Genomic DNA, 9,653 nt, shown 5'->3' on the forward strand with positions numbered 1-9,653 from the left:
AAAACTGCATGGAACGAGGACTCGGCCTTTATTCACAAATTGCATTCCTCCTCTCTCCCTCCTCCTCTCCAACAAGGGAAGTTTTTCATCCTCTTTGCATCTCCAACCTGAATTCTGAGCACTTCTCAAGGGGCTGGCTTCCAGTTGCAGTGCTGGGCAGCATTCTTGCTCCTGTGGTGCCATTGCTTCAGACTGTTTCCTACCCCAGCACTCAAATATTTGGCTTCTCATGGTAATGATACAGGAAAGGCACTGTTCCTTCAGATCCGGAAAGGGTACCAATCCTTGTGACGTTTCAATAAAGCCCTCCCTGAGGGCGCAGGCTGAAGCAAGTCTGTCCAGCTCCGCCATCTCAGGAGTTGAAAAGTTGTCAGATAAATGGTAAATCCCACACAAGAAGAAAAATGCATTCAGAGAATTTGGTCACAAAGTCCAGTGATATAAAAGCATGGATGCATTTAGTAATCTGTGTGCAGTGTGTTCATCAGACATCTCCAGCAGCGCACGTCACAGGCTTGTCCCTTTAGCAGGTAAAGCCCACTCATTACTTTGTACGTGCACACACATCGCAAGTAGTGACAGCAGAAGTGACCCGAATCACTCTTAAAACAAGTCCTTTATAGTTGGTGGCACAAATACAAAAGTCATTCATTGACTTTTGGACATGTTTTCTCACAAAAGAAGTCTGCATACCCTGTCTGAACCCTGCCTTGTCTTATTAACTCTGCAATACCCACACCGGTTTGCAGTTTTGAGTATTTATGGTCTAGGTCAGACCTGCAGAAGAGTCCAGCTCCAGAGCTGATGTATTCATAACAATCTGATCTCTTCAGAGGCGTTTCTGGCATCCAACACAACCCTTAGTGAAGCTCCCACTGTGTAACCAGCACCCAGCCTGGTGAGTGCTGCTGAAAAGCTGGAGCTGCCGATACGCACCACGTTTATTTGAACACCTGGCAGTCTATGACTCTTAATTTTTATACAGACTCTCTGGCACTCCATCAGTGTCCTCATCCGTTTTGTCTTTTCAGTTTACTAACCATGCATCTGCGTCTCCATCGTCTTTCCATCTGTAAAACCTGCCCCTCAGAGACAGCTTCTTACACACAGCAAAGTCCTGGGTCAGAACACCCTGAAATGATATATGTCGGCCGGAAAGAAAGCTAAAGGCAGTTTGGATTCAGAATAGATAGAAGGTGTTTTGCTGGACTTTTGTAGGAAGTGTCATATTTAGCCTGACTGAGGTTTGAGATTTATTTGCCTTTTTTGAAGCGGTTCAGTCCCTCATTTCTGTCAACTACCAACTGTGTCCTTAATTCCACTGAAGTAGAAAAGATGTTGCTAAGATCGGCTTTTGGTCTGTGTCATTAAAGCTTTTCTAACAGCAATTAAATTGCATACTATTGTGAGGAAAGGTGGAGAGCTGAAATCACCCCGTAGCGTTGTCGTGGCAGAATGATTAATGAGTGCCGTTTTCTCCCCTCTGCCTCTTTAAAGTGGGGCTGACTTTTGAAAGGGTGGGTTTTAGGCTGGGAAAAAATATTGTTGAAGGTCTGGGTGCTGGCAGTGGCATTAGCATCTTGTTAAATTGCTGATAACATTTCAGCCAGGCTCTTCTCTTGATTCGCTTTCGGTCAGCACAGGAATGAGCATGAGGTGCAAGGTTCGGGTGATGCTGGTGGGTGATGGAGATGTGGGTACCTGCAAATCCCACCTCAGTGCCTCCAAGTGCTGGCTGTCACCTCACACCACTGTGATCAAATATTACCCAGATAAAACTGATATCACCCAAAATTGAAAGGAGGGTGAGCCTGGAATAACTGCTTTGTAGATCTTGTGCTTCTTTTCTCCTCAGATAGACAATTTCTCAGTTAAATTTAGCTAATATGAGCAAGCTGCATATCTTAGAATACTGGTGAAGACAAACTAAATTGTAGATCAGGGAGACCATGATCTCCCAGTACAATTTAAAACTTGCTGCCTTGACTTCTTTAGTTTCACCTTCTAAACCACAAACTCACTTTTCTTGCACACTCCAGCCTCGTATTCAGATCAGGGGCTAAACCCAGATCTGAGCTCGAATAAATAATCTCCATTCTTGAAGATGTGATCCATTGGAGTCTGTGACATTTAACTTTTCCTTATGGTAACTAAGGAAACTCCCACAGGCTGATGTCCTACCAACTGCCTTTTGTGCTCACACAGCGACAGCCTTGGCTCTGGGATAAGAACATTCCACCCTCGTCTTCAACTTCAGAGCCAGCTTGGGTGGCTTTCAGGGCAACGCATGGTTTCCAGATGCGTCTGTTCTAATCTGAACAACTAGCAGGGACTGACATTTGATTTGAAATTGGGTGTTTGTGGAAAAGAAGAGCAGAAAAATCACTGTCCAAGATTAGCTCTGGAGTAGAGTCACAACCTTCTTACATCTCAGCTCAATCTGCCCGGAAAAAGTGGTGATGGGTTTCTACTCCTGCTTCTTTCCAGGAAGCCAATTTGTGGATAAGTTATGCACTGGGATCAGAACATAACCCTTGGCTACTGCTTCAGACATTTATCCTCTCCCAGATCAAGTGATGCTACTTGAAGACATTAACTTTCCCCAGCTGTCTATTACCAGCCCTGTGGGTAGGAGTGATGGTGTGTGCACTCTCTAACCTACTTTGGGCAAAATCAGCCAGGTTAGTTTAAGCTGCCAGTGACTGTAGGTAGGAGATGGATGACCACCTGGAATTGATTAGGGAGCACTCGCAATGCTCCTGGCTGTTGACAGGAAGGAAGGAAGAGCTGGAGGCTGGTAAAATCTTCAATCAGTTCTGCAGTTTGCAGAGAAATCTCTTTTTAAGCTCTTAACTTATGCTCTTGGCTACTTTGGAAACCTTCTATGAGGACAAGGTGGTGCATGGAGCTGAGTGCATGAACACAGCCTTGTGATGGCCAGTGACCACAGAGAGATGTATGAGGCTTTCCAGGAAACCTCCCTGCAGTGAGCGCTTCTCAGAATTGCTTTACCTTCTCTCTCTTTTGATTTTGTTCTTGAAATTAGAACATCTCAAGGACAGTCTCTGGCATGAGAATGAAGAGGCGCTTTTTTGTGTGTGTGTATGGGGAGAATAGACAGTGCTATCAGGAGATAAAATGGAGTTAATGACAAGTATTCTACTGTGAGTGGTAATGGCCAAAAGAAGCTAGTCATGGGAGAGCAAGGACACACAAAGTATCTATTATTGAAAGATCAGAGGAAAACAAAAAGCTTAGAGAAGAAAATCTTTGTCTGGAAATGATATATAGGCCTATGGATGAAGATTGGTCTCCAGAGTTAAATGTGCAGGTGGCTGATGGGGATTATCAAAACCAGGAGAAAGATACCAAAAAAAAGATGGAGAAAATCATTGCCAGTTAATGGTAGAGATTTATGGATGTGTTATGAATCACATTGACCTTATGGAAGCACCTTTCTCCCTCCCCAACACGTCCTTCGCCCTTCCCCTTATGTCCTTTCATTATTAAAAATGCATGTTTCTGTCCTCAATTTCATACATGGGAACACAGTGACAATCAGTCCCATTAGTCTTTGGAGCACCAACGACATCAGGCTGAAGGTCTGAGCAATGAGCAGAGGATGCCAGCATCCATTCTTTGTCCAGGTTGCAGCCATCACTGCAGTCCTAGAAACATGGTCCGTGAGCAGCAGCTCTCCCCCTGGGTTTCCTCAGGCTCTTTCTTAGTTTGTGGTCCTAAGGAATGTAAAAATCCAGCCTAAAATACAGCTCAGTGTGAGAGAGCAGGAGTTTATGTGATTCTGGAGGGATGCCAGCTCTGGAGCTGTTATCCCCTGCCCATCCCTCCATTTGCAGATGCCTTTCCCAAATGTCAGGGTGGTTGACAGTCCTGAAAAACAAGGGACAGAGGAGATGATCCCTGTTAGAAATAGGCAGAACAGAAAATATGAGAACAGGTTCATAATGGCAAGAAGCAGGAAGAAGGCAGGAATAAGGAATTGCCTAGGATCTCCCAGAGATGTCGGCAAGTACAGCAGAAAACTCTCCTCCAGCAGCTGCTTTCCTTCAGGCAGGTAAAATATGGGGAATCTCCTCTTACAACACATGTTTTTGAATTGCCTGTTGAGTACATTGTGGTTTTCCACCCCCGTTACTCCATTGGTAGCTATCACTCATAACACAAATATACAAAATAAATTAATTAAAATAAACCACCACCCTTGTAATGATTTTTCCCTGCTTAAGTTTTCAATTACATCAGCTATCTCATACTCATTAGAAAGACATGAGCCCATATTCATTAAATGCAAAACTAACTTTCCACCAGCAAAAAGGCTTGGGTGAAGAGGGTAATGATTTAATTTTCTTCATTTCAGAGAATTACATCTTTTATCCTGGGGCAATACGTCTGTAAATGCAGACAAAGTGCTGCTTCAGACTCCGTTTAAATTCCTAATTTGGTGAAGCTACTCAGCAGGAAATCCTGAGTAAGGTCCAGGCCCCTATTTTGTCTTTTACACTCGACCAAAGCAAAGTAAAGGCTTAAATTATTGAGGATTACAGGCAGTATTTTCAGAAGCAAGCATCTTCAGATGAGTATTTGTCTACATTCCTCTATATCCATCCCTACAAATATTAACCTCTTCTCTGCCTTAAAATTCATAGAATCATAGAATAGTTAGGGTTGGAAAGGACCTTAAGATCATCTATTTTCAACCTCCCTGCCCTGGGCAGGGAACCTCACACTAGACCATGTTGCCCAGTACTCTGTGCAAATACTGATGTGTGGTGCAAAGCTCAAAACTGGTGGCATTTACACATTGAAGAGTTTCCAGAATCACAGTTTGCCCGTATTCACCTTCAGGTGCCTAGATACTTACAAAACATGCAGTAAAAATCCATCTCTGGGTGTGTAGATGTGGTTTGTCCCTGCCTGTTGGAGAGGAAAGGACTTCATCTGTGTGTAGAACTCCTACAATTGTAATAGGGATTTCTTCAACTTTCCTAAGTACAGAATTAAACCTCTCCTTAGAGCAGCTCCTCCGATCAGGTTCTTCTCACCTGACTTCCCCTGTAGCTCTCCAGGTTTTTTCCATTCCCTGGCCAAACTAATGAAAGAGCTGCATTTTTATCAGCTGCTCTCTCCACCCCAGAGAGCTGCATTGCACTGGAGGGAGAAGCAATTTCTATATACGGTGCCACTTAGAGCCTTGCTACAATGTGTGATGTGGGGGCACCACCTGAATGCAAGCTGGGGACAGCAGCACAAGCTGTCTTTCAACACACCTCTATATTGCAGTAACATTCTGAACAACATCTAAGTGCAGATATTGCTTTCAAGCTAAGTTTTCCTCTCTTGAAGCTTCCCACTTTTTAATAAAGGAGCAGCGTCTCAGTTCTCATCTCTTTTTTGCTGGTGGTGGCTCTGCAGGCAGAGTGATGGAGAGCGCACAATGTTCTGAGCAGCAGCTCCAAAGAGATGTGAGTTTCCTTCTAAAATCTGGGTCCGCGTTAATGCATAAAGATCAGCTCCAGTTCCAAAATAGCTTCATGAAAGTCGTCAAGCTCGGGCTGTGAAGTCAGCCACTCAGCATGGACCGAGCTGGAGGGTTATGTGCAGCATTTGATCATTTGGCCTTTTTCTTATGCAGTCATAGAGATAAAATACCATCACACCTCTCTAAGCTTATCAGAGGGCAAACTGCCAGGCAGGCAGGGCAGGATTTGCTTGGGTTTGCAGAAACTTTTGCAAACAAGAGGTTTAAAACCTTGTTCACATCTCAAGTGTGTGGCCCGGGCTTCATCCATTCAGAGCTGTTAAACCTGCAGCTTAAACAAGGTGCTTTCTGTGCAGAAGTGACTTCTTCAAAGCAGACTGCGACACCCCCCAAGGAGCAACCCTCTGATACGATTTCCTAAATGAGTGTTTTGAGGTTGTGTTTAGACAGGATCGTGTTCAGATTTAGAGATCAGATTCTGAGCTTCAGGGAACTGCCCAGGTTTGGTTCTCTGTGGAGGGGGATTTGCTCAGTGGAGGATGTTTTCCCACATGTGGATGAGGATGAAGGATGTCCTGGGGGACAGAGAAATAGCTTGAGAGTCCTTAGGGCTCAAGTCCCTGCTCTGTCGTAGCCTCCCCAGTGGCCTCATTTCCCCCGTGGAGATCCAGATTGCAGCTCTCCCTTGGGATATTGGAAAACACCTTCCTGAAAGGCTTTGTTAGAGAAAATTTTAGGGCTTTATGCTGGTTTGTGCCCTCCTGTCTAATGAGAATGACAACCACCGCCTTCCTTCCCTGGACACAAGCCATTCTCCCAAGCAGTTTACAAATCTCCTCTTTTCACTCTTTATTATGGCTTTATGCAGCACTGTGTGTGGAAGTTTGCAGCTCCCTAAGCATCTCCTGATTTATTCGGGAGAGGACAAGAGTGCAGTGGGGAGGGCGGGCTGGAGGGAGGACCACAAGCCGCAAATCTCATTCTAGCCTCTTGCTGGCGGTATCCCCTGACTTCCACATCACAGCAATCTTGACATAACCTTGGAGGAGAGTCAAGAAATCCCAAGGCAGCTCACAAACACCGGGAGAGAAGGAAGGGGTGAGGGGAGGATGGGAGGTGCAGCCTCGCAGCTCCATGCTCTGCCTCTCTGTGTTGGCGATGTTTGTCAGGGGTTTGAGAAATGAAGCGGTGCTGGAAAGGTGGGGAAGCAGCAGTTGTGACTCCTTTAGAAGTTATTTCCTCTGATTCAGGGTAGTTGGTTGTCATTTATTGTAGCCTAAAGCATGAAATGAATTTTGGCATATTGGCCTGTGACTAGAGCAGGGCGGAAGGCAGGATTTCCAGGGAAGTCCTGCAGGACCAGAGCAAAGCAGCCTCCAAATGACTGCCAAAGTCTGAATTGTGCTGTTTAGTTCCAGGTAACTTCATTTCCTTCAGCAGACTGGCTCCTGGGCTAACTTCTAAATAACACCTGAGATATTTCAGAATATAAACTGTAAGTGCTGGATCTTGCATCTGATAACAAACAGGAAAGCTGCCATCCAACCCTGGAAACCCAAAGAGTATCCCCAGATGTCATCTGGACCCCACAGTGCTGCATTTGCCAGCAGCCGCAGGGTATCCCAAATTAATACAGTGGCACAAGCACAGGAGCTACATGGACGTGCTGCATTGTCACTTCGGGCTAGTTTTGCAGAAACATCTTTCTTTCAGACGCATCTGAAGTCTCAACACTCGACATGATTTTAAGTAGTGATTTTTCTGTCAAAAAGAAACTTTGCTCTCAAAATAATTAGCACATCATCGGTTGGGAATAAGCCTCATCTTGAATAAAAGAATGGGTTTATGTGGCTTATGTTAAAGTGGCACAACAATATATGCTAGAGGAAAACAGCGCTCAAATTATTTACATGATTCGCACTATTCCCCTGAAGAGCATCTTCAAAACGTGGTTTTAAAAAATTGCATTATTAATGGGGGGGGGGTTAAGGGTATTTTTTGAAGGTTTTGGAGAGCTGGTTAAATCCTGAAAATGACTTCAAACATCTCACAGAGTATTTGTCATTTTACTGGGTTTCAGTTCATGTGTAGAGTTTGGACCTGTGTAACTGCTTTTCCAGGGTGGGCGAGCATCTCCTCATGAGAGCAGATCCAGGGCACTCAGACTTCAATAATGTGGGGAATCAACCATCTGGCCCCAAACAAATGGACTTATCCCTTACCCTCGGCCCTCCATGGGTGCTGTTTTGCTCCTGCGAGTAGCCCAAACGCATCTACTTGTGCATGCAGGGAGATGCTCTGCATGTAAGGAGATCACATTGCACTTGGAGATGGAAACTGTGTGAGGGACAGTGCTAAACCAGACAGCATTTCATGCTGTGGCTTATACCCACCAGCAAGGTCTGGAGCCTTCAGCGTAAGGATTGCTGGTGAAAACGAATCATTTCAAAGCTCAAAGCATGTCCCCCGGTTTATAAACCAAAACTCCCCCGTGTATGCCTGGGACGGATGCATGGCTTTGGGGGGCACCTCCATCTGTACCCCTCTACAGCAAGGGACAGGCAAGATGGGGGTAAGCTCAGGGCTGAGCTCTGCGCCGAAGCCTGACCCTTTGTTTCGGCGGTGTCTCTGTTGGTGACAGATGGTGATGCTGTCCTGGTGAATTTGTTACCTTCTCGATGACATGCAATATGTCTGCATCCTGACAGTGAGAGGAGAGACTCCAGCTGTCCCTCCAGTAATTGACAGCAAGGAGCTGTTTTCACTTTTGACAGAGCTAAGAAGCATTAGCATCATATTGGCTACTAGGAGGGGTTTTATTATTATGTTTATCATCTGAGGAAAGTCATTGTGATGTGGGACTGGGTGGGTTTTATTTTACTACTTCGCTTGTGCAGCCGCCTGGCCCTCACATTGCAAACTGTCGCATGCTCCAGCGGAAAAGAAAGGGAAGGAAATGCGGGCTCCAGCCACCTCGTCCCAAAATGAGCCCCGCTCCTCTCATACTGAAATGACAAAATCCCACCCCCTTTCTTCAGAAGCAGTGGGGGAGAAGGATTATGTTAGGATAATGAAAGTGCAGATATTAGATTGCCGAAGTTAGTCAGGGAAAGGTCCTGTCCTGTTTCTTGCATGTCTCATGCCTGCTGAAGTCACTGTTGTAGTATGGGTCAGAGTCTCTGCTCTTTGGAAAAGGGAAAGGCAATCATCTTGCTTTTCCATGGGTTTTAGGCTCTGCTGGCTGGCATTCTGGATGATTTATGTCTGGTTTCCTTCTCTTTCACTCTTCCTAGCTCGCACACGTACTCCTCACTAGCAATAAAGGGCACCTCTTCCATACCCTCGTGGACTCCACAGCAGTCTTCAGTCTATAATAAGTCCTTAATAAGATTGGGGAAGTAAAATCAACTCCGAGCACATAAGTCACAAAGACATCCATACAACAAAGATTCCTCCCTAAATTAGATTTGAGCTGACCTAAAACAAAGGTTGGGTCTCATTGCAGATCTAGTAATAGCAAAGCTACAGAGACAAACAGTGACTCCAGAAAGAGCTGAATATTTCCTGTTGGCCCTACCAGTTGTAGTTTGCTGTGTGAAAACCACACACTGTAACACTGCTGAAGTGGTGGCAGAGGAAATGAGTCATTGCCATGAAATTTATTCTGGGTATTCATACAATTATATCTGTTATCCCCTTGGTGTTTTCCAGACAGAGATATAAGGGTCTCCTGTGCTTTTGGGACACTCTTCTGGGTACATCTAGCAGCTAAAGCCGTGGGACACTGTTCCTGTACTGGAGGGTGCCAATATCAGAGACTCGTGTCCACAAGCAGGTCCTCTATGAAAACAAATCCACAAAGTAAAAACAATGCAAAAAGTATTTGTCAACTGATTTGTTGTTAACGTGGGCATTGTAACAGCAGCTGCTACAATACTTTGCCAGTTTCTTCAAATGAGGATTGATTTTTAAGTTTCATTGAATACCTTTGTTGAAAGGTCCTGTTCCCAGATCGGTTTAAATATGCAAAGGTAGCACTGTGCTGCGAGGCTGTTTGTGCTGACTAAATTCTGAACGTATTGATCTGAAAGCATGGCACTGACCTCAGAAATTAGCTGGCTTGGGAGCCAGCATCAAGCTCCTAAACTCGTAT

At 45.0% G+C, this 9,653-nt stretch overlaps 1 long non-coding RNA gene across 3 annotated transcripts in view; it reads left to right on the top strand.

Annotated features, from left to right (window-relative positions):
- Nucleotides 1-9,284, top strand: part of LOC136020548 (uncharacterized) — a 75,202-nt gene extending 65,918 nt beyond the window's left edge. Inside the window, exon 4 of one of the 3 annotated variants that reach the window (XR_010615404.1) lies at nt 9,212-9,284. This is a non-coding gene — a long non-coding RNA (uncharacterized LOC136020548). Of the gene's footprint in view, nt 1-1,031; nt 1,467-2,487; nt 4,096-9,211 lie in introns of those variants that run through there. The other 2 variants (XR_010615403.1, XR_010615402.1) reach the window with 2 other exon arrangements.
- Nucleotides 9,285-9,653: the final 369 nt, after the last annotated feature.

This window comes from Lathamus discolor, chromosome 11 (genome assembly GCF_037157495.1).
Source record: "Lathamus discolor isolate bLatDis1 chromosome 11, bLatDis1.hap1, whole genome shotgun sequence".
Lineage (NCBI taxonomy): Eukaryota > Metazoa > Chordata > Aves > Psittaciformes > Psittacidae > Lathamus > Lathamus discolor.